A 23,398-nucleotide genomic window follows, 5' to 3' on the forward strand; every position below is an offset into this window, starting at 1 on the left:
AAGGTGAAGGCATGCTAATGCATCAAGACTATGTCAACATGGTACCAAACATGGCATGATGAGTCTAAGGTCCTGCAATGAGGCAAAATGGTACACACAATGGCAGTAGTTCTCCAAGGCAATGTTAGATGAGCAAACCTGTAGCAAGAGTGTCCAGATCACCTCAAAGTTACAAAAGTGGGGCAAAGGGCACCAACAAAGGTGGAATGACCCCCTCCCCCAAGGCTGTATGAGAGGGTCAAAGCTGCAACAAGTCTGGCATGAATAGCTTAATGCATCATTAATGGGAAACAAAGCACCAAAAGAGGCGGGAACTCCCTCAGGGCAATGATAGATGGTGAAAGCAAGTGAAAGAATAGCATGAAGACCCCTATGCATCATGAGAAGTGCAAAGCAACCACCCAGTGGTCAGGAATACCCCAAGGCTCCAAATAAGGAGCAGCAGGCACTAAGTAAATTGGTAGAAATCCCTTGGCATGGAGAAGCCAGAGGAAATAACTGGAAAGAGGCCTGATGTAATTTCCATATTACATCATTAGGTGAAGGAACTGACAGTTTGGACTTGGAGTTGGTCTTCACTGGAGGGTAACATGCTACTGACTAGAGGTACCAAATGCTCTTTATCCACCAGCTGTTTAATATCCTGTGATTCAATTAATCCAGGACTTGATTGCTCTTCTGAAAATACTGCCTCCATTACCTCAGAAGCAATACTCATGGAGGAATGTGGTCCTGGTGATGTGTGCTGCAGTTCTATAGCCCTTGTCTTTTGCTATAGTATAATCCACTGAAAGCTATATACCAATGAGACCAACAGTTGAAAAAAACATAAAGGAAAAGGTTTGAAGAAAATGTCCAAGAGGGCTTGAAACTGTTAAAGATAACTGAGTAGAAAAGTCCTGTGAACAGCATCAGATGGCCATGGCAAGTTCAAGGGTGGGCAAGTACCATAGGGGAAGGGGATTTGGAAAGCAATAAGAAGATAGCTGGAGCAGTGGGAGGAAATTACCAAGACTGGTTTGGAGTGGTGGTAGCAGCAATGGCACTGATGATTAAAAACTGAAATGATAGGAGCAGTACCTCAAGGACCGAGGTAGGGAGGAAGAATGGTGTCAAAAGCCCAAGGAGGGGAGCAGTTAGCCAGCAAAGCAATGGATGGCCAGAGGAAGACCAAGAGTCAGCAAGTATCATTTGGGAAGGGGATTTGAACAGAAGCTCCAAGACAGTTGGAGTAGGGGGATGCCTGTCCCAATCTAAGGTATCTGGTTGATCCTACCAGTAGCATGTGCTTCAGTCAAACGATCATGTGATACCTGGAGAGGCATATAGGGACCAAGGAGAGGAACAGCAAGCATGCAAAGCAACAGATGGCCAGGCAAGATAAAGAGTTGGCAAGGGCCATAAGGGAAGGGGATTTGAAAAGAACCTTGAAGACAACCAGGGTTATGTATGCCCATCTCAGTAGGAGGAATGTGGTTGATAAATCCTACCAGTGGACTAGCATATGCTGCTATCCAACTGTAAAGATCAAGGCATGCATGTGTTGAGCACACTGAAATTGTGAAAGGCTTCTTAAATCAGTTATGGTTTCATCTGTAACTTGTATAACTGTGGTGATTATAGAGCCAATAAGTACTGACCCACAAGTCACACAGTTTGGGGAATTGCAAGTTGTGAAAACCCCTAAGGCTTAGTGTGCAAGGAATCAAAAGCAGTACAGGTTTATCAAAACCCCTAAGACATACAGTGTGGATAATCATAAACAATATAGATTTATTTATTTATTTAGCATTTTTACATACCGACTTTCCAATAACAGAATTACTGATCAATTCGGTTTACATTCTAAACAATAACATTGACAAGTAAATGTCTTACAATGAACAGGTCGATATAACTTGGATTAGTACATATGGGGTTAATAACATAAGTAAAAGATACGGTGCCTAATGTAGGCTAAATAAACAGTTGATAGTTATAAGATTGGGTTTTGATATTAGACTGCCAAAGTTCAAGTGAGTTCTAGAGATGATCTAAATAGTTCTCTAGTGGATTACCACCGAAGTGATCATTGGCAGGGATATTCCGCAGGTTGATGTTATGGGAAAGCTTGGTTGAATAACCAAGTCTTGAGTCTTTTTTTAAATGTAGTGGAGCATTGCACTGATCTGAGTTCTGGCGGGAGCGTGTTCCAGAGTTTGGGACCAGCTGTGGAGAAAGCTCTTTTGCTTAATGCTGACTTCATCGGTGGGATATGAAGGTTGTTTCTATAGGCTTGTCTCACTGTATCTAAATCTCCAGTGCTTAGAGTATGGTCCATTGTAAACAACACAAAGTTGTCTAAACCCCCATGATGTATAGTGTGGACAATCACAAAAACCCCTAGGTTTAGAGAGTGGTCCATTGTAAACGGTCTAAAGGTGTCACAACTCTCAAAGCATAGAGTGCAGTTAATCACAGCACAAAGGCCTAGGCAGGTCTTAACAGCAAGAAAGAAAACCAGAAAAAAGGTGGGTGGGTGGGAGACAAAACTTCTATTTTTTTCATTGTTCCCCCTTTTTTTTTTTTTTACTGGGGAGACAACACTCTAGTATAAACAACAAAGAAATAGGGTGGGAGAACTAGGATGGGATTGTAGTGGGGTAAAACAAAACAAAAGGGCTGGGCTGGGGAGGTGAGAGGAGTGGAGGTTGAGAGAGGGGATCTGCTATAAAGAAAAAGGTTAAGAGAGCAGGTTCTTTGGAGGGGATGAAGTTAAGAGAGGAAATCAGCTTTTATTTTGGGGAGGGTGGAAATGGCATGATTGTTGGAGTGGGACCATCGCCCTGCTAATTTGTTTTGGTTGTCCTGTGGGATCATGTGAATTTTCAAGTGTTAAAATTAGGTTTCATTAACTAAAACTTTGCGAAGCGCTGTTTTACAGTTTATATAAAATAAGGGACTTGCTTGCAGAGCCATGGATGTGTACATCAAAGATATAATCCTCTTAGCTAGGCTTTTATACAAGTTGCTCTTTAATGGTAAAGTATACCTGTAAATCTGATTCAGCTGTGTGAACTTGATGTGTGTAATTACACTGCCAGCCTGCCCGTCTATCTATCTATCTATCTATTTATTTATTTAAGGCTTTTTTTTTATACCGATAACCGTTTGCACATCCTATCGGTTTTTAAACAGGCTGCATATTGTAAAGCACAGATGTCACATGTTTCTTATCAAAACCTTATCTAGCCAGACTCGCCATTTCGAGGTCTTCCCTCCCCCACTTTCCACAAACATGACACAGAGGCTTCAAATTATGGCTAAGCACATAGCCACAGCTTTATTAACTTACAACTATTTTCTAATTATACTCCAAATTGAGATTCATCCAGGCTTGTCATTAGATTTGGATTTGTTAATTGATTAATTCTGTTCATAATATAAAGCTCAGATGTCACATGCTTCTTATCATTACATGCCTGACAGTTGCCATGGTATGCCACTGACCCATGTTACTTTCTAGGTCTTCTTTCCGTTAGCTCATGCTTCCAAACAATGAAAACATGCCTTAGAAGGTATCATTTATTCACTCCACTAAGATACAGTCTTATTCTTGTGAAAGAGTTGTGTACAAAATTTTGTGACTGGTGTGTGATGTGGAATAATGGTAGCCATATTTGTCCTGGAGAAAACTGGAATCTTTCTAAGTTGTGATACTTCTTAAAGAATAACTAGGAAAGATTTTATAGCAAATGAGCTGTTCAGAACTCATAGGCTTCTTCTTCAGATGAGACTTCAATATGTAATGAAAAGCTGAGAATGAACAGTACTATGGGAATTGTACTTCCTTTTTTTTTTTTTTTAACCAAAGTGAGTTTCATGTTTTGTGTGTTTCAGATGGACCAAGGATCAATCTTCACCTTCTTCCTGGTCCAAAGTTTAGAATGGGTCATCCTCTTTCCTCACTATATTAACATGGAATTTGTGAACTCTAAGGGTGCCTCAGTGACTGACAAAAGGGCCTGCAATGAGCAGAACAGTTCAGGAGAAGAGATACTGTAGATGGTCTTCACCTACTGCATGACTACATTACTGTGTGTACTGTATATATTGCTTGCTTGAATGTGCTTGTAGGGATAGGCATTCATTTGAATAAGCCCATTTTATTTTTGTTTCAAATGATCCAAATGCTTTTTTTCAGGAAATAGTGTGTCCTACTAACAAATAGGGCAAACTATTAGCAAAACACACATCTTGTAGGACCAGGCTTTGGCTTAGTCCCGTTACTTGGGCTCAACCTGAGGTCTGGTCCCGTTGTCCAGGCCCAGGCCTGATGCTAAGATCTGGAAGCCCAGAAAAAGGCCTTCTACCATTTTCTTTCAACTTCTGAAGACTAAAAATATTGTTGCCTGCTCTATGGATGCACCTCAGTGACACCGCTGTGACGCCTTTCCTCAAAGCAGTTGCTGCCATTTTGTTGTACGATCATACATCAAAATGATGCCATTAGCTCGAGATGAAGGCACTACAGTGACATCACTTCAGTGCTTCCTTCATGTGGATGACTTCATTTTTAGTCTCTGGAAGAAGAAAGAAAATGGAAGAAGGATTGGTCCTGGTTTTTTGGGCCTAGGCTTTGGGCCTCAGCATTAGGCCTGGACCTAGGGGATGAGACCTAAGCTTGGGCCTCGGTGATCAGACATGAACTTGGCCATGTCCTGGTGTTGGGTCCAGGTCTAGGCTTAAATGATGAGACCTGGCCTCCAGCCAGGCCCCAGCATTGAGCCTAGGCCAATGTCCAGTCCTCATTAATGGTTCCTGGCCCTGGATTCATGCCCGGGCCAGGTTTCAACAGCAGGACTTGGCCTTGGCTGGGTCCCAGCATTGGACCTGGGCCTAGGCTTGGGCCTAGACCATGTCCTCAGCAATGTGACCTGGACTCAAGAGAGGCCCTGGTATTGGGCCTAGGCCTAGACCCAGACCTTGGCCTCAGCAACAGAACCTGGTTTTGGCCAGGCCCTGGCATTAGGCACAAGCCTAAACTGCAGGCTTAGGCATTGGAATGGGGAGTCTGCAGAGGTCATGGCTCCCCCAAATTTCCACCAGCATTGGTAGAAGAGAACCCAAATTGGTGGTGGGTGGGATAGTGCAATATTTCATTTCCGCTTTTCCTTCACTTACCTTCCATGCATCTAAAGAGTTGGAGGATGTTGGCTTTGCAGTTCCATAGGCAGTTTCCTCCTTCTTGGCTGCTGGATTCTGAATGACTTCATTAGGTACTGTCAGCCAAGGAGGAGGAAATGGCCCAAGGCTGTGACTTTCAACTCTTTAGGAGCATGGAGTGTGAGTGAGGGATTGCAGCATCGCCGGAGGCATTGAAAAGGGAGGGTCAGGAGCTCCTACTGTAGAAATGGGACCTCTTGATCCAGTTGGGCTCTGCCTGATCCTGCTCAAATAGCTCTTCCTGCCCAGCAGGGTCCTGTGCATAGAGCTCTCTATCTCTATGGGATTTAAGGTGGACCAGGCATCTAGCCTGGTCCTGTATACATTAAGAAGGGGTAGTAAGACAACTCCTTCACAGGGAGTGTATAAATGAGTGGGGATTCTAGATGGCAGGAGTAATGGAGTGAGGGGATTGTAGGGAGGTAGCATGAAGGAGGTTAGAGATTGTGGGGAGAGGGAGTCAATGAGCATGAATAAGGGGATTGGGGGAAGGGAGTTAGGGAGAGAGTAAGGTTGGGGAAAGGAGGGGGCTGAGGGGAGAAGATGGGGCAGGGGATGAGAGCAAGCGAGAATGGGGACAGGAAGAGAGAAGGGGGCTGAAGAGAAGGCTCAGGGGAGAGAGAGACATATGATGTGGGGGGGGGGGGGGCGACTGGGGGAGAAAGAAAGAGGAGAGAGAAGAGCAGTCTGGTTATCATTTTTGTTGGGGGGGAGTGTATTATTGGGGCCACTGAGCCTTCATTGTCTTTCTCTCCCCTGCTCTCAGCTTTCTTCTCTCCTTCCACCAGCATTACACTTACTCTTCTATTCACTTCTTCTCATTCACCCTCTCCTCTCTGCCCCATCTCTCTCCACCCTTGCTTCCTTTACCCTGCCTCGTTACCCCTCCTTTCCCTTCGGCCTTCCTTCTCCACCTCCTCTTCTCCCTTCTGTCCCTCCTTCTTTCCCCTCCTCTCACCCCTCCTCTTGCTCTTTCTTCTCCCTTTTGCTACCACCCCTATCCCTATTCATACCCATAGTAACATATTATGTTGGTGCCACAGGACCTTTGTTGTTTTTCTTGGGGGAAGTCCTCTCTTCATGGCCCCAAGAACTCTCCTCTTTTTCTCCTGGCTCCACTTCATTCCCCTCCTCTTTCGCTTCAGCACCACCTATATCCCTATCCCCTTTCTCCTTCAGCATCCCACCTCTCTATCCCCATGCCTTCTTGGTCTTGCCCCATATCCCTTTCTCCCCACTTCAGCAACCTGCATACCTCCTCCATCTCCACTATGTCTTGCTCTCAACCCTTATCCCATCCTCCCTTTTCTCCCTACAAGCTTCCTTTTCTCTTCTCCCTGCTCCCATCCCATTGTTTGCTCTCTTCTCTCTGCTCACACTACTCCTCCTGTTGCTCTCTCCCTTCTGCCCCCACCCCTGTCCATCTCCAACAAAAAAAAAAAGAGAAAGGTTTAGCATCCCTAACACAATATCATATTATGTGTGCCACCAACACCGTCATTTTTCTTGTGGGGGGTGTTTTTTGCTTTATCTGGAATCTGCTTAGCATGACAGAGTCAGTGTAAGTGAATTATAAATACTTTAAATAAATTAATTAATATATTAAACAGCCCTCACTCCCCACAGAACAACTGGTCTCAGCTTAGTCTAGGAGGAAATGCATGTGTTTCTAGTGCTCCAGAGTTGCATTGCATAGATTCTAGCTTCTTGAGGTCTCCATTATAGTTTTTGTCTGTATATTTCTGTTTTTAATTTATGAACACTTATTTTGTATTTGCTAATGGAATGTGCATCATTTTTATGATGAATTAAAATATCGTATGATATTTCATAATTCGTCATATATCGGTAAAGTCGATAAAGGATCACATTTTTCTTGAATTTTCGTGAAAAACGATTTTTTAGTAAAAATAAAAATGCCGATCCGTGAGAAAATGAGATTTTCCCGTGGCCACACGAACTCGAAAGCGCAAACGATCGGGCACCTGATGAACATCCCTATTTGCTATATATTAGTCAGAAACAAAATTCAGGAACATAAGAACATAAGAAATTGCCATCCTGGGTCAGACCAAGAGTCCATTAAGCCCAGCATCCTGTTTCCAACAATGGCCAATCCAGGCTACAAGTACCTGGCAAATACCAAAACACTAAGTAGATCCCATGCTACTGATGCCAGTAATAGCAGTGGCTATTTTCCAAGACAACTTGTTTAATAGCAGTTAATAGACCTCATCCAAGAACTTATCCAAACCTTTTTTAAACCCAGCTACACTAACTGCACTTACCACATCCTCTGGCAACAAACTTGAATTACAAGGATTACAAAACTACAAACTTAATGGGAAGTAATTTCCTCCTTTTTATCAGCAAAAGAAAATATTTCAAAAAATATAATATCCTTGGGGTCTAATAATTATGCATAACCGACCCCAAAAATGGCAAAAGCACCTTAATGCAACCAAGTACCGTGGGGTGATATGTTATTCCCAGAAGAAAAAGAAAAAAATGTACAAGTTTGTTCTTGAATTTTGATTAATGAACACCAGTAGAAAAAGTTAAAATATCGTTGACCTAGATCTCTCACCACCCCTACTTACCTATTTATTTATTTATTTATTTATTTATTTATCACTTTTTTTTATACCGACCTTCATAGTAATAACCATATCGGATCGGTTTACATATAACAAGGGTATAACTGAAGCAAAACATAAAATAGATAACAATAGAGGTGAATAAGGCAAAGTTACATTTAACAAGGAGTAAAAACTTGGACGCTTGATAGCTGGAAGAAGGTAAAGGCAGGAAGTAATTGTAACATAATACAGAAAGAATATGGATTACAGCTTAAGGTGCTTTAACCTGGAAGTGCCCGAGTCCATCTTTCGAAGGATAGAAGACCATTCGTCCATGTGAGCATAATGACGACTAGTGATTGTCTGGAGGATCAGAGAAGGCTTGATGAAAGAGCCACGTCTTGAGTTTCAACAATATGGTCCACATTTGGAAGTACAGTTGTTGCATAGTTCTGTCTACCTTATAAAACTAAACTAAAACTTCAAAAGAAACTATCCAGTTCCCCATCCATAGTTGCCAAAAGAAACATAAACCATTTACCTGCCATTCCACATCTCTTGGAAAAAAGAATAATAAGAGAACCTTGGATTCTTGGTCAATGGCATTATTGGGCAAATCAGAAACTGGGAAATCAAGAAACTTACTAACCTGCACCAAATGAACTACAATGGGAATACTTTGCAATATACATCAAACTGTTGGGGTGGAAGCATACATAGTTAAAAACAATGGGAGCTCTATGCCTTCCATCTTGACACACTCAAGTTGAACCCAAGAACAAGAAGTATTGACATTAAACTATTCTCGGATACATGATAACCTAGCCTCCGACACCAAAAGATTGTGCCAGTCTCTCAGACATCTGCGGATATTTGAAAGTAGGAAAGAATAGCCTGAAAAGGTCCTGCAAATTAGTTGAAATCCTGACATCCAAATAAGAAAAACTGCTGGACACAATTTTAAATCCCTTCAGATTATGAGGAACCCTAGTTCCCAGGGTCAGTAAAAAAAAACTTCTGATTTATCATAATTGGATTGATAACCAGACAATGCCCAAACTCATCTAATAGTTGCATCAGTCAAGGGGTGAAAGTATCCAACTGACAGGAAGAGTAAGACATTAATGGCGTATAATGAAATCATGTGCTCTATTCCATCAACCCTAATCCCCCTAATCTCCACCCTGTCCCAAACAGCTTGGACCAGGGATTTGATGGCTAAGGCAAAAAGGAGAGGGAATAGAGGACCACTCTGTCATGTGCCACTAGAAATTGAAAAACTATCAATTCAGCATCCGTTAACTAAGCCCTTGAGATAAGTACATGGTAAATATCCAATGATTAAATTTCTCAGAGAACCCGAATTCCACCAACATTCTAAATAAGTCCACTGGACTCAATTTCATGCCTTACTGATGTCAAGAGCTAGGACAGCAGTGGGGATTTTTAAAGCTTTAGCTATATGAATAATGTTAAAGGCCTTCCAGTATTATTGACAACTGTCTGCCTTTAATAAAACTTATCTGCTCTAGATGGATGATATTAGGCATAACAAAATCCAAACATTAGCTGCAAACTTTTTACCAGAATTTTGAGATCGGCATTGATTAAAACGATTAGTGGCATGATCCTACCTCCAATACATCTCCCTTTTTCTTGTGGAGAAGAACAAAGTGAGCTGAATTTAGATCCACTGTAGTGGAAAGGATTGTTTGAAGGTAATTAAACAATTCTTTAAAAATGTGCACAAAAGGGTTCTTACATTTCTTGAAGAAGTCTATATGGTCCCTATCTGGACCTGGTTTTTTATTAGCTGGTAAGATAGCAATCGCTTTCATGATCTCTATCTCCATGATTGGAGCCTTCAAGCACTCCACTACCTCCTCAGGGAGCTTATCAGTCTGTTTTGAATTAAAGAATTGTTCTAGGGAGATAGGGACAGGAGGCTGGGAGGCATTATATCATTTTTCAAAAAGTCTCTAACCAGGCCTTCAATTTCCTATTATCAGACCATTCAACTGTTGATGGATATAAGTTTATGGATAAAAAGTATGTGATTGTCTCTTTTTCATCATGACAACACCAAAAAAGAGCGTTAGAGTGCAGTCCTATAAAAAGTAATCACTGAACCAACAAAAGGACACTGCTTAATAAACCTTTTATAGCAAATAGCCAACCCCATCACAGATCAAATTTAGAATTGCAAATTTAAGAACATTTTTAGGAAAGAAACCGCATCAGCAAGCCAGACAACGGCAATGCATGCAGCAGAGCCGTCCGGTCAGATCCTCGTATGCGGTATTTTTTTAAATAGCAAAATGATTGCTCTGAAACATAATAAAGATGAAATTTGAAAAGCTGTAAAGTCCATCTGTACCCATCACAGATAATAGTCTAATAGACCCGACAGCGGCCGGTGTTTCGCAACCTAACAGTTGCTTCTTCAGGAGTCTGAATGATAATACAATAAACTAAAAAACAAGGGAAAAACCGGACTTAGTTAACTTGCAAAAATGTTAGAAACAATACTTAACTTTGGTAGTGACAGCGTCACCAACCTTATTCTTTAGGACGACAGGTCTCAATGAAGTTTCAAAGTTAACAGGACAGAGACCTCCCTGAACTGGTTGTACCTTTAAATAGCCCGTGCTTTGGATAGCGTAGTGCCGTAATGACGTTTCAGTGTCAAGTTGCTATGGTAGCAACTACTAAAGAAATTTTCACAGAAAAACTTGAAGTTCTAATGCTGAATTCAAACCTTCTGGATCGACTGTGCCCAGAGGAATAAATCCACTGGGCTACCACCAGGCCCAGCTGATCCTGTGATCTTTATATTCTATCCAAGTGCACTACGTGATCTACGTAATTCTTTTTCCATTCATCAGCCTTTCTCTAATCTGACCAAATCAGAGACACAAGCGCTGAAAGAACTTCAACAGAATGACAATCTTATTATTAAGCCTGCAGACAAAGGAGGAAAGGACATTCAATCAAGTTAGCATGTGGCACATTTAAAACTAATCGGAGAAAGTTCTTTTTCACTCAACGCACAATTAAACTCTGGAATTTGTTGTCAGAGGATGTGGTTAGTGCAGTTAGTATAGCTGTGTTTAAAAAAGGATTGGATAAGTTCTTGGAGGAGAAGTCCATTACCTGCTATTAATTAAGTTGACTTAGATAAAAACCACCGCTATTACTAGCAATGGTAACATGGAATAGACTTAGTTTTTGGGTACTTGCCAGGCTCTTATGGCCTGGATTGGCCACTGTTGGAAACAGGATGCTGGGCTTGATGGACCCTTGGTCTGACCCAGTATGGCATGTTCTTATCTGCGGTTCTATTGCTCACATAAGTGCTTCCAATACTGTAAATTTTTCAAAGCAATATTTAAAATGTGTCTGTTCCCGTGGGCGGCTCGATAGCAGCTGGTGTGTCATAACAAAAGTTGCTTTATCAGGAGCCATTAAGAGGAAAGAGAAATTTGTGCCCAAAAACTGTTTCAACAATGTATTAAATCATTCTGTCAAATAAAACAATGGAGATATCAGACAACAACTGAATCAAAAGAAACCAAAGTTATTCATGGTTGGTTAATCCACCATGAATAAGTTAAGTAATTTTGGTGGTTTCTTTTGATTCAGTTGTTGTCTGATATCTCCATTGTTTTATTTAACATAATGATTTAATATATTGTTGCAACAGTTTTAGGGCACAATGTTCTCTTTTCCTCTTAATGGCTCCTGATGAAGCAACTTTTGTTGCGAAACACCAACTGCTGTCAAGCCACCCACGGGAACAGACACGCTTTAAATATTGCTTTGGAAAATTTACAATATTGGAAGCACTTATGTGATCAATAGAACCGCAGATGATTAATCAGACCGAATGGCTTTGGTTTCAACAAAGTACATTGTCAGGCTTGCTGATGCAGTTAAACAAACGTTTAATGTTAAACATTAGAAAAAATAATAAATAAGAAAAGGAAGAAAAATATTTATCAGTGAGTGGTGTTGGTTGAACAAGTGTTTTGACAGATTCCTTTTGTGATATTGGTGTTGTTACTTGTATATTAAACATTGATACATCTACTACTACTACTACTACTACTTATTTCTATAGGGAACATAAGAAGAACATAAGAAATTGCCATGCTGGGTCAGACCAAGGGTCCATCAAGCCCAGCATCCTGTTTCCAACAGAGGCCAAACCAGGCCACAAGAACCTGGCAATTACCCAAACACTAAGAAGATCCCATGCTACTGATGCAATTAATAGCAGTGGCTATTCCCTAAGTAAACTTGATTAATAGCCGTTAATGGACTTCTCCAAGAACGAATCCAAAACCTTTTTGAACCCAGCTACACTAACTGCACTAACCACATCCTCTGGCAACAAATTCCAGAACTTTATTGTGCATTGAGTGAAAAAGAATTTTCTCTGATTAGTCTTAAATGTGCTACTTGCTAACTTCATGGAATGCCCCCTAGTCCTTCTATTATTGTTGGGATTTGCTAGGAAGCTAGCAATCCGTTACGGTCACCTCCTCCAGAGGGGAGGAGTTAATAATCTGCTGTCACTCACTCTGCCAGGAGGGCGGAGTTGTCAAGCTGTTCTGCTGTTCTCCTGAAAGGGGAAGGAGTAGCGATATGATATGACCTGCTCCTCCAGAGGAGGAGATATCTGTAGATATGTTAGCGAACTGTTGTACATACTCCTTTACGGAAGGAAGTAGCAAGCTGTTACCAATCTGCTAAGGAGTAGCAATCTGTTAGGGATCAACTCTCCAAGGGAGAGGAGTTGGCAATAGGTATATAGACTTCGCTACTGAGATAGCAATCTATCATGCCCCCCCGCTATGGAGTAGTAATTTGTATAACTATATAAGCTGTTGGCAAGTCTCGGAGAAAGAGGAGTAGCTGTCTATATAATACTTCCATGAGCGGAGTTAGTAGTGGGTGGCTCCCACATTGTGACAATAGTGAAAGGAATGACCACTTGGAGGAAATGGTGAATCCCTGGGTCCATGGCAGATGACAGCGTCCCCAGGAGGAGATCCTGAGAGGGACCACCGACGAGGCTAGAATATGATATAAACACAATAGTTCTTTATTAGACTGGAAGCTGGACCACCAGGGATGGCAATAGTGAGTCATTGTGTCCGGCAAGGCTGAAGTCCTTCTGTTACTGGAATATAGTCTCTGGGTCGCTGAACTGTGGAGAGAGACTAGAAGTAGTGAGTAGACAGGGTATACTGGATACAAGATGGTACACTCACAATAGTCGATGTCTGCAATGGTCTCTATGCCACAGAGAGTCTTCAGTACATACAGGAACAGGAGCCGTAGGCGAGCACTGGTTCCCACAAACAGTCTGTAATAAGAACTCACAATAGCTGTATAAGATTCTAGGAACATGGGCCCTTGTGGAGCGAGTACCGGTTCTTATCTGTAATCTTGCCAATGTAACTCTTGATCTCTGTACCTGCGATAACGTCTTGGACGGAAGGGAGTCTTCAGAGCAAATAGGAATGTAGGCCCTCGTGGAGCAAGTACAAAATTTCTATGTAATAGAACTCACTGTGTTCACGTCCGCGATTGCCTCCAGGCAATGAAGAGTCTTCTGAGTGTTCTGGCAATCTGAAATCAAGAAGAGAGAGCGGAGGCCCCGTGGAGCGGGTACTCCTGGTAAGTTTGAAAAGGCCGAGCAGTGGGGACAGGTTCCCCGGCTTACTCGGATCGTTGTTGCAAGTAGCATGGACTGCCGAAGCAAGTCCCATTGGAGTTCCTTGCTAACTCATTAGAGGTTAGCAAACAAAGACCTTTTAAAGTACAAGAGGATGATGTCACTATGGGGGGACGCCCCCGAGGTTCGCGCCCTTTCTGGTACAAAGTCTGGAGCGCGTGCGTGCGCGCGCCCTTACGTCATTGGAAACATGGCAGATCCGTAGTGTCAGGCCAGCCCGGGGGAACCGGGACCAAGAGGCAGAGAGAAGCCACAGCTGCACTGTCCATCAGAGGTGAAGGGAGTCTCATCCCAGGTAGAGAGGGTGGAGCGAGGGGCAAGAAGAGGCACGAACGCAACACTTATTTGAAATTCACATCTACTCGTTCAAGACCTCTCATGATCTTAAAGACCTCTATCATATCCCCCCTCTCATGATCTTAAAGACCTCTATCATATCCCCCCTCAGCTGTCTCTTCTCCACTAGACTAGACAAATCTAACAATCTTTCAAGGTTTATTCCTGTGATTTATAATGTCATCAAAACTCCTTGTTAAAATTATTTACCGTTAATATACTGTAGGTCACATATTATGATAACTGTTTTACATAACAAAATAAAGGCCCATTTAGTCTTTTGTAATATCAAGCTTTTGATCTTTTTTTGTATCACTGAGTCCTGGCATTCTGAAGTAGATTACCTGATTTAATTGAATAAACTCTGTCCTCCAGGTTTCACGTATGACCATCAAACTATCAGGGTCATTTATCAAAACGCTATGGACCATTATTGCGATGGTAAAATTTAAATGAAGGAAAGAGGAGGGGTTAGGGCAGGGTTTGGGTGGGATTTAAAAAATTGTGGGCCTGGTTATGCTGCAGGCAATAATGTTTAAAACATTATCAGCAGCAGTAGCACTGGAAATAACTATACCTTTTGCAGGGGCACTAGGGGACGATAGTATGTGGTGTGGCCGCAACTGCGGCGGGCAAAAATGCACCACCACGATGCAGCCAGCTGCATATTATCACCCCACCTCTTTTTTTTGTGACGCATCATTCCGCTGTAATTATAATTATAGTGGAATGATTAATCCCGGGTACGATTGATAAATGGGGTAGAGGTATTGTTTGAATTTATAAATCCTCATTGGTAGTCTTTCATTTCCCCTATTCTTTAGATAGGAGAATGTGAGGGTTTACTTCTCAGGAGTAATCTTAGGAAACATCTCTTTACAGAGAAGGTGTTAGATGCATGGATGGTCTCCCAGTGGAGGTGGTAGAGACAAAAACATCTGAATTTAAGAAAGCATGGGATAAAAATATAGGGGATCACTAAGGAAGTGATGAGAATTATAAAGCTAAGTTAATTGGGCAGACTAGATGGGCCATACAGTCTTTTTCTGTTGTGGTTGTGGACTCTTGAGCTGGAGCGAGAGGTGATGACTGCCGAGGGACAGCCCTCAATGGAGCTCATCTCCGGGAGGTGGCATTGGTGAAGAGAAGAACTCATGCAGACTGGTTCCAAGGGATCCGGCAGGATGGCCCTCCGAGGAGCGGATAGCCTATGAACGCGAGAGAGTCCCCGAGGAGCGGGTATTAAGAGCGTTCACCCAGCGAGATAGGAATCGAACTCCATGAAGAGGTGGAATGGAGTCCATGGAGAAGATCCGAGGCAGGCAGCAAAGATGCGAAACGGAGTCCAGGCAGAAATCCAGGGCAGGCAGCGTAGATGCAGAACGAAGAAACAGGCCAAAGGTCAGGACCAATGTATCTAGGTGACAGCCACATGGATGGGGCCCGAAGGCAGATGTGGCAGGTGCTGAGCCAAAACCAATCCCCTGGGTTAAAGAGGGGGGCAGGACAGAGGTGTTTATCATAAGAACATAAGAAAATGCCATACTGGGTCAGACCAAGGGTCCATCAAGCCCAGCATCCTGTTTCCAACAGTGGCCAGTCCAGGCCATAAGAACCTGGCAAGTACCCAAAAACTAAGTCTATTCCATGTAACCATTGCTAATGGCAGTGGCTATTCTCTAAGTGAACTTAATAGCAGGTAATGGACTTCTCCTCCAAGAACTTATCCAATCCTTTTTTAAACACAGCTATACTAACTGCACTAACCACATTCTCTGGCAACAAGTTCCAGAATTTAATTGTGCGTTGAGTAAAAAAGAACTTTCTCCGATTAGTTTTAAATGTGCCCCATGCTAACTTCATGGAGTGCCCCCTAGTCTTTCTACTATCCGAAAGAGTAAATAACCGATTCACATCTACCCGTTCTAGACCTCTCATAATTTTAAACACCTCTATCATATCCCCCCTCAGTCGTCTCTTCTCCAAGCTGAAAAGTCCTAACCTCTTTAGTCTTTCCTCATAGGGGAGTTTTTCCATTCCCCTTATCATTTTGGTACCCCTTCTCTGTACCTTCTCCATCGCAATTATATCTTTTTTGAGATGCGGCGACCAGAATTGTATACAGTATTCAAGGTGCGGTCTCACCATGGAGCGATACAGAGGCATTATGACATTTTCTGTTTTATTCACCATTCCTTTTCTAATAATTCACAACATTCTGTTTGCTTTTTTGACTGCCGCAGCACACTGCACCGACGATTTCAATGTGTAATTATAGCATGGGTTATTTTTCCCTATATGCATCACCTTGCACTTATCCACATTAAATTTCATCTGCCATTTGGATGCCCAATTTTCCAGTCTCACAAGGTCTTCCTGCAATTTATCACAATCTGCTTGTGATTTAACTACTCTGAACAATTTTGTGTCATCTGCAAATTTGATTATCTCACTCGTCGTATTTCTTTCCAGATCATTTATAAATATATTGAAAAGTAAGGGTCCCAATACAGATCCCTGAGGCACTCCACTGTCCACTCCCTTCCACTGAGAAAATTGCCCATTTAATCCTACTCTCTGTTTCCTGTCTTTTAGCCAGTTTGCAATCCACGAAAGGACATCGCCACCTATCCCATGACTTTTTACTTTTCCTAGAAGCCTCTCATGAGGAACTTTGTCAAACGCCTTCTGAAAATCCAAGTATACTATATCTACCGGTTCACCTTTATCCACATGTTTATTAACTCCTTCAAAAAAGTGAAGCAGATTTGTGAGGCAAGACTTGCCCTGGGTAAAGCCATGCTGACTTTGTTCCATTAAACCATGTCTTTTCTATATGTTCTGTGATTTTGATGTTTAGAACACTTTCCACTATTTTTCCTGGCACTGAAGTCAGGCTAACCGGTCTGTAGTTTCCCGGATCGCCCCTGGAGCCCTTTTTAAATATTGGGGTTACATTTGCTATCCTCCAGTCTTCAGGTACAATGGATGATTTTAATGATAAGTTACAAATTTTACTAATAGGTCTGAAATTTCATTTTTTAGTTCCTTCAGAAATCTGGGGTGTATACCATCCGGTCCAGGTGATTTACTACTCTTCAGTTTGTCAATCAGGCCTACCACATCTTCTAGGTTCACCGTGATTTGATTCAGTCCATCTGAATCATTACCCATGAAGACCTTCTCCAGTACGGGTATCTCCCCAACATCCTCTTCAGTAAACACCGAAGCAAAGAAATCATTTAATCTTTCCGCGATGGCCTTATCTTCTCTAAGTACCCCTTTAACCCCTCGGTCATCTAACGGTCCAACTGACTCCCTTACAGGCTTTCTGCTTCGGATATATTTAAAAAAGTTTTTACTGTGAGTTTTTGCCTCTACAGCCAACTTCTTTTCAAATTCTCTCTTAGCCTGTCTTATCAATGTCTTACATTTAACTTGCCAATGTTTATGCTTTATCCTATTTTCTTCTGTTGGATCCTTCTTCCAATTTTTGAATGAAGATCTTTTGGCTAAAATAGCTTCTTTCACCTCCCCTTTTAACCATGCTGGTAATCGTTTTGCCTTCTTTCCACCTTTCTTAATGTGTGGAATACATCTGGACTATGCTTCTAGAATGGTATTTTTTAACAATGACCGCGCCTCTTGGACATTTTTTACTTTTGTAGCTGCTCCTTTCAGTTTTTTCCTAACAATTTTTCTCATTTTATCAAAGTTTCCCTTTTGAAAGTTTAGCACGAGAGCCTTGGATCTGCACACTGTTCCTTTTCCAGTCATTAAATCAAATTTGATCATATTATGATCACTATTGCCAAGTGGCCCCACCACCGTTACCTCTCTCACCAAGTCCTGTGCTCCACTGAGAATTAGATCTAAAATTGCTCCCTCTCTCGTCGGTTCCTGAACCAATTGCTCCATAAAGCTATCATTTATTCCATCCAGGAACATTATCTCTCTAGCGTGACCCGATGATGCATTTACCCAGTCTATATTGGGGTAATTGAAGTCTACACACTATAAACAGTTATAATGAAGCACAACGAGTGCAAATCTCACTATCAAGACGTTGTGTAGTATTTTAATTTTTCTTAAAGGTGCTATTATTGTTGTCTAAAGAGCCATCATAACACCTGCAGGCATACCAGCATATTTTGCTTGAAGGTTTTGCCACCTCAGGTCATTTTTAATCATTGGCCCCTGTCCTTTATTTTTCACCAATTTTTTTAGGTTTTTTGTTTTTGTAAAATTCAATATCGGGGTAAATACGCTCGTTGAAGTTACTCGGAAATTTTTATTTAAAGCCCAGTCCGACGCGCGTTTCGCTCCGCTTCATCAGGGACTGAAACAAATATCCTCCGCTTTTATTTCTGGAGATAAATTGCCCCGTAACTCAGTTGTTGGCTTACTTCTAGCCTTCTGTGAAGGACAAACAACTATTATTTGATAAACTGTGTAGCACGCTCGTAATTTAAAATTGGCACGTACCTGGGTGGAACTGAGTAGAACTGTAATGCACTCACCCAACCTTGCCGCAGTGTTTCTCTCTCTGGCGTCCAAGCAGAGTTGCCGCGAGATTCTCGCTGATTTTAAATGATTTTTCATTCGGCAGCTGTGTGAAATCAAGCTGGCATTGAATGATTTTTCATTCGGCAGCTGTGTGAAATCAGGCTGAAATCGGCTGGATAAGTGACATTTACATGAAATGCACCCATTCTATGTCTTTATTTAATCCAGTTGGATGTACTGTATTGAGTGTAAAAATCCAGCGTTGTTCGCTTTGTCGAAGTCGTAATAACCTGTCACCTCGCCTCCAGTGTGGTGATGTTACCTCCAAAATGGTCCACTTAATGTCAATAAATGCATGTTTATACTCCATGAAATGTGCAACCAAAGGCTCCTCAGTTCTTCCCGTTTTTAGACAACACTTATGTTCTGTCAATCGTGTGCGAAAGGGACGTTTTGTCATGCCCACGTAGATGAGTGAGCAGGGGCAGAATATTGCATAAACAACATATGATGTTCTGCACGAAGAAGGTGGCAATGATACTAGTCGTCCTGTTGCTGTACGTATGGTGGTCTGGGTTGATTTTAAAGTGCAGAACGTGCAATTAGCACAATCATTGGATATGATGTGAGGTATTGATGGCTCACGTAGACTGGAATGCACGATTTGATCTTTTATGTTCCTACCTCTGGAGTAAGCTTTACGTAGTGGCTCTTTGAACATGGGATGAAGATCTTGCAAAATCGACCAATGTGCTCTGATGGCTCTGCTAATAGATGAGGATGCGAGCGAATGTCTCATAACTAAAGTCTGCGGGTTCGAATCCGGCGAACTCCTTGGGAGGAACAGGTAATCACGATTTGAATACAGTGCCCTGCGGTATGCCCTCTTCACACAAGATGTGGGATACCCTCGTTGCAAGAATCGTTTTGCCAATTGTTCTGCCTGTGTTTTAAATTCTTCTTCTTCTGTACATAGGCGTCGGATGCGCATAAATTGCCCTACGGGTAGGTTCGATTTAAAGGTGTGCGGATGGAAGCTATCAAATCTGAGGAAATTATTACGCTCATTCTGCTTCCGATACAAAGTAGTGATAATGCTGTCACCACTTCTGGTGACAAGAATGTCCAGATACGCCACTTGATGTTGGTCATAATTGATGGTAAATTTCAAACAAGAATTCAAATTGTTCAACCATGAATGGAACTCTAAAAGAGATGCAACAGATCCTTGCCAGATTATAAATACGTCGTCAATGTACCGTTTCCAGTGTTTGATCTGGGCAGACCACTGATTTTGACGAATGTACTGTGATTCAAAAGCAGTAACGAATAAATTGGCTACATCCGGGGCCATGGCTGCCCCCATGGCTGTACCACAAATTTGTAAATAAAATTTGTCCTGGAACATGAAATAGTTCTTGCTTAATGCCAAGTGTAAAAGTTCAATCAAAAATGATGTTGGAATGCGTTGTGGGGGTGCCCGAGTCCGTAGTACAGTAGCAATTGCCGTCAACAATTCATCCTGAGGAATGACTGTGTAGAGAGATTCAATGTCCATGGTGACAAGTATGCTATCGCTAGTCAACTCAACTGTGGATAGAAACTTCAACATTTCAGAAGAGTCTTTGATATATGAATCTGCTTTGGAGACGTGAGGCTGTAAGAGTTTGTCTAAAAAGATGGAAATGGGTTAGAAATCCTGAGTCATGCCCCCTGTTTACTAATGATGTAACTTCTGCTAGGATCTCATCTGTTGGATCCGTTTGTAATTCCTTATAAAACGATGAATTCGAAAGTTGTCTCTGGATTTCATCAATGTATGCAGTGAGACTCATAATAACCAAGGCGCCCCCTTTGTCCGCTGGTTTAATAACAATGTCTGATCTATCCCGTAGATGTTGTAACGCTTGATGTTCCTCTTTAGTCAGGTTGAAATAACTGTGAAATTGCGTTTTTTCAATTCGCTCCACTTAATGCATGACTAATTGTTGAAAAGTGACGATAGCTGCGTCTCCCGGGGGCGGTGGACTCCATTTCGATTTATTTTTAACTATGGAGGTGATTGGTGCTGATGAATTGCCATACGGACTAGCTGACAAATATACTTTGCGTTGTAATTGCCTGATGAATTTATAAAAGTCACATCGAAACTGAAAGGGATCGTGACGTTGAGTGGGCATGAAATTCAATCCCTTATTCAGGACGCTTTCTTCAATGGCTGAAATTGGGCACCCTGATATGTTGATTACAGCCGATGTCATTTCCATCCTTTTTGGGTCACTGGTGGGTTGCTGGACTGATACTGTGACCTTGTTTTTGGGCGATTCCATTCTGTATTGTAATAATATCGGGACCCCCGTCTTCGCCCTCTGCCAGTTTGTCCGCGTTGAGGTGCTTGCTTGTAGCCGTCCCCCGACGGTGGTTCTTCATCACTGCCGGAAGATTGATCAGATGTGTTAAAAGTAACTTGTCTGGGTTTTGTAGTGCAGGTGAGCCATGGATAGATGGGGCCCTCTTTATAATCTCCCTCATCCCGTTGAAATTTGTTGATCTTGGCTAATTTTGCATCTGCTTTGAATTTATCCATATTGCGTTTAAATTCCTGATGAGCGTTGTCAAATGCCTCCAAAGTTGCATCCTGCTTCAAGGATTCCAACATGGCCGTCTGTTGATCTTGTAACTCCTGCATGATTTTATGGGTTTGTTTGATGATTAACAGCATCAAGTCCATACTGCACTTGTTCAAAATGAAGGACCACTGTTCCAAAAAATCAGGATATTCTGTATAGATTTTAGGTGCTTTAACCATCCTGAGTCCTCTGGGAATGCGATAATGTTTTAAATATTCTGTCATCGTTGCTCCATGGAGTTCTGTACGGATTAATCTTTTGTGTAACATGGTGATTTCAGACCAACTGGAGGTTGATGGAATGGGTTGATCACTTGAGAATAAGGATTCACCTTGTAACGCATCACTGAGTTCATCCTCGGAGAAACTCAGGACGTTGGCCCAGGGTGTATGTGCCATGCTGTAACACTGTAAATTCGTGGAATCCACACACTATAAACAGTTATAATGAAGCACAACGAGTGCAAATCTCACTATCAAGACGTTGTGTAGTATTTTAATTTTTCTTAAAGGTGCTATTATTGTTGTCTAAAGAGCCATCATAACACCTGCAGGCATACCAGCATATTTTGCTTGAAGGTTTTGCCACCTCAGGTCATTTTTAATCATTGGCCCCTGTCCTTTATTTTTCACCAATTTTTTTAGGTTTTTTGTTTTTGTAAAATTCAATATCGGGGTAAATACGCTCGTTGAAGTTACTCGGAAATTTTTATTTAAAGCCCAGTCCGACGCGCGTATCGCTCCGCTTCATCAGGGACTGAAACAAATATCCTCCGCTTTTATTTCTGGAGATAAATTGCCCCGTAACTCAGTTGTTGGCTTACTTCTAGCCTTCTGTGAAGGACAAACAACTATTATTTGATAAACTGTGTAGCACGCTCGTAATTTAAAATTGGCACGTACCTGGGTGGAACTGAGTAGAACTGTAATGCACTCACCCAACCTTGCCGCCGTGTTTCTCTCTCTGGCGTCCAAGCAGAGTTGCCGCGAGATTCTCGCTGATTTTAAATGATTTTTCATTCGGCAGCTGTGTGAAATCAAGCTGGCATTGAATGATTTTTCATTCGGCAGCTGTGTGAAATCAGGCTGAAATCGGCTGGATAAGTGACATTTACATGAAATGCACCCATTCTATGTCTTTATTTAATCCAGTTGGATGTACTGTATTGAGTGTAAAAATCCAGCGTTGTTCGCTTTGTCGAAGTCGTAATAACCTGTCACCTCGCCTCCAGTGTGGTGATGTTACCTCCAAAATGGTCCACTTAATGTCAATAAATGCATGTTTATACTCCATGAAATGTGCAACCAAAGGCTCCTCAGTTCTTCCCGTTTTTAGACAACACTTATGTTCTGTCAATCGTGTGCGAAAGGGACGTTTTGTCATGCCCACGTAGATGAGTGAGCAGGGGCAGAATATTGCATAAACAACATATGATGTTCTGCACGAAGTTTATCAAATAATAGTTGTTTGTCCTTCACAGATGGCTAGAAGTAAGCCAACAACTGAGTTACGGGGCAATTTATCTCCAGAAATAAAAGCGGAGGATATTTGTTTCAGTCCCTGATGAAGCGGAGCGAAACGTGCGTCGGACTGGGCTTTAAATAAAAATTTCCGAGTAACTTCAACGAGCGTATTTACCCCGATATTGAATTTTACAAAAACAAAAAACCTAAAAAAATTGGTGAAAAATAAAGGACAGGGGCCAATGATTAAAAATGACCTGAGGTGGCAAAATATGCTGGTATGTCTGCAGGTGTTATGATGGCTCTTTAGACAACAATAATAGCACCTTTAAGAAAAATTAAAATACTACACAACGTCTTGATAGTGGTAATTGAAGTCTCCCATTATTACTGCACTACCAATTTGGTTAGCTTCCCTAATTTCTCTTAGCATTTCACTGTCCATCTCACCATCTTGACCAGGTGGACGGTAGTATACTAGGGATGTGAATCGTTTTTCAACGATTAAAATTATCGTCCGATAATGTTTATATCGTCTTAAATCATTATAGAACACGATACAATAGAAATTCTAACGATTTATCGTTAAAAATCGTTAAATCGTGTTAGTGCGCACTAACTCGAGTTAGTGCGCACTAACTCCCCGTTAGTGCGCACTAACTCGATTTAGTGCGCACTAACTGAAAATGATACAAATAAACACTTTCCAGGTCACTGAAGGTCAGTTAGGAATGAATATGTGTTCCTATTGGCTGGCTGCCCTCTTATCTATTGATGTTACCAAGGTTACCACTGAGGTGATGGTTGGGGGGATGGGAAATGGAACTGGAAACTAACGAACACCAACAGAAAATGAAACAAAGTGTTCACACTTCCCAGGTCAGTAAAGGTCACTTAGGAATGAATATGTATGTATGTATTCCTATTGGCTGGCTG

The sequence above is a fragment of the Rhinatrema bivittatum genome, chromosome 5 (genome assembly GCF_901001135.1).
Source record: "Rhinatrema bivittatum chromosome 5, aRhiBiv1.1, whole genome shotgun sequence".
NCBI classification, from domain to species: Eukaryota; Metazoa; Chordata; class Amphibia; order Gymnophiona; family Rhinatrematidae; genus Rhinatrema; species Rhinatrema bivittatum.